This window comes from Pinus tabuliformis, chromosome X (genome assembly GCF_031772625.1).
Source record: "Pinus tabuliformis cultivar Carrire ecotype Pingquan chromosome X, CPIR1, whole genome shotgun sequence".
In the NCBI taxonomy this organism is placed as follows: domain Eukaryota; kingdom Viridiplantae; phylum Streptophyta; class Pinopsida; order Pinales; family Pinaceae; genus Pinus; species Pinus tabuliformis.
The window spans coordinates 437,812,499-437,815,221 of NC_142308.1; the positions used below are offsets into that span (position 1 = coordinate 437,812,499).

The 2,723-nt window shown below is 37.3% G+C and overlaps 1 long non-coding RNA gene across 1 annotated transcript; it reads left to right on the forward strand.

Annotated features, from left to right (window-relative positions):
- Nucleotides 1–362: 362 nt before the first annotated feature.
- On the forward strand, nt 363–1,602 carry LOC149140450 (uncharacterized). The gene is made up of 2 exons (XR_016264687.1): nt 363–1,155; nt 1,292–1,602. It is a non-coding gene; the product is annotated as an uncharacterized LOC149140450 (long non-coding RNA).
- The last annotated feature ends 1,121 nt before the right edge of the window (nt 1,603–2,723 follow it).

Consider the following 2,723-nt stretch of genomic DNA (forward strand, 5'->3'; position numbering starts at 1 on the left):
AGGATAGCAGGTGGCAGGCCAGGGATTCTACAGACAAGAGAAGCACAGCAAGGAAGAGGGCAGGTGGCAAGCGCCCAAGTATTTCACAGACAAGAAAAGCACAGAAAGGAGAAGGGCAGGTGGCAGGCCAAGTATTTTACGATGTCCTCCTCGCACCATGGCAGCGTTGAACTGCGTCGTGCACAATGCGTGAATCGCAATTATACTGCAATAAGGACTTGTACCTTGGTACAAGGAGCATGGAGCATCACTGTTTTTGTCTGCCATTATAATCTTATCTCCAAAATAAGAAAAGAAAAAAGAATCTCCACAAATAACTTGGGATGGAAGTAAAGCAACGTGGCCACAGAGAGGAAGTACTTCACATATGACTTTAACTGTTCATACCTTGGTTGAAGCATATTTAGTGAAGGACGTTTGAAACTTTGGTCATGTAAAATTGTTCCTCATTTCTTTCTTCTACCTGTCACAACTAAAAAACGTTTTCATTTCTGTCGTTTTAAGCACGCTATTTCATTAATAAAAAGTTACATGTTTTCCTCTGAGGAATCACTTGTGTAGGTTTCTCCTCTTCTGTCCCTCGCTCTCTCTCATCACGATGTTCAGCCACCATTGTTGGATTTCAGTTCCCTCATCGGCAATGAATCCATATAAGAGAACACCATCGACTTCTTCCACAGCAACAACGAGAACGCCTCTGAAATTGTTCAGAGAAGGGAAAACGGGTTGGGGCAGATTTATAGATATCTGAATGATGGCTGCTGTGGACAACGCCTGTCCAGTGGCACAACAACACGGGCCAGATTCGAATCAGCGATGGAGCCATAAGGATCAGTGGTGATGAGGGAACTGAACGCCAACAACGGTTGTTGCTATCGTGATATGAGAGAGCTACTATTAAAGCAAAGGCTGACAAGGTTAAATATTTTGTGTTTTCTGCATTTGTTTTTATCATTTCAAAATTCTATAGAACAGGATTGGGCTTCTCTGACAGTAAACGATATCGAGAACAAGAGAAAGGCTTGATATTTCAATGATGTAAACAGTACCTCATAAAACTTGAAAGAATAAGTAATGTTTCATATGTTTTACCTGGATCTGCTGCAGTAAGGTAGGGTGGCGGCTGGTGGGATCAGTTTATATGTGCCAAACTAGGTAAATGTTTCTACCATTATTGTGAATTGAGTGCACCTCTAAATTGTAATCTCCCCTCTCGGCTGATTAAATTGATTTTTGATGTTATGTGAAAAGATTATTGATATGCTTGATTTCAATTCCATGGCAAGATTAGGCATGCAGCCATGGGAAACGTATGAACTTTATGGCGCGGGGGTGAGGTGTATCGATCATGTGGAAATCTGTGCTGCTGTTGCACTCTTGGTTGACTCGCTAGCTCAGAATTGTGTACCCCATATATGAATAATAAGAAATTTGCCTGAAATAACTTTTGAAAGGTATTAGTCTCGGTCGACCCTAGCATAGCATTTGTGCCGGGATTAAATGCTTTTGCTGTGTCATTGTCATTGTCTTTGTTGGTCGTCGTTGTGTTTTTGCAATTTTTACTGAAGTTTTTGAAAAATATTTTAATAAATTTAAAAATAATTTTCTACTCTATAGCATTTATTTGTGCAGGGATTAAATGTCTTTGTTTTTGTTGTGTTTTCATAATTTTTACTAAAGTTTTTGATATTTGTAAAAATAATTTTCTAATTTTTTAGAAATTTTATTTTTAATTTTTGATTATTGGTAAGACATAATTTTTTTGGTGGATGGAGTTTTATTTTTGGTATTTGTAACAATTCATTTAAAAAAGAAACTAATTTTATGAATGATCATTATGTCCTTGAGTGCTCACTGACATTTACATTGGCACTGTTATGCTACTGCTCTATTGCTTTCTCCAATGATGCCAAAACTTTGCATGTCTTTTACCTAAGCAGGAACCAGGAACTAATTTTGTGAATGGTCATTCAGTGGGTGGGTGAGTGAGTACTGAACTGACATTTACATTGACACTGTTATGCCACTGCTCTACTGCTTTTTCCAATAATGCCAATATTTTTGGTATATGTCCTTGCAGTTGTCTATAATGAGACTTTTTGAAGCTTTTCCAGTGGGTTTCTCAGGTCAAAATCCGGCAGCAATTTATTGGAATCGCAAGTTTGATAGCTAGTTTCTGCACAATCAAAACGTCCCAGGGTTTTCCAGGGTGCTGAATCCAAATATGCAGTTAAAAAACCATTTTAACTATAACAAATCAAAATTTAACCTCAATTTCTTCGGCAAAATTCCGTCACCGGAATCTCCATCTATTTCAGAAAAGCCAAAAAAATTTGACCGCATCTCAAATTAATATTATTATTATATTTCATTGTGCCTAAATTTAGTTATGTAAAGTTTTCACTAAAAAAAACTTCTTCAGTGAAATCTCAGCGCAAGCAAAATAGCATTTCGAACGTCAAAGAAACTGAATACATCATATTCCGACAAATAGTCATGTTTCTACAACATAACCCAAGTTGTATGCAGCAAAGTTTTATAAGCGTAACCCAGTCTTGTTCGCAATAATGGGAGTGAATCATTGAGTGGAATTCAATCTTTCTAGCAAGTCCAAGTTATAGCTGGTCTGATCCATTTAGATAATTTTGCATCCATCCATTCCTGCCATATTATTTTTCCTTTTTTCTCCCTGTAAATGACTATTGAATTTGAATCACTGATGA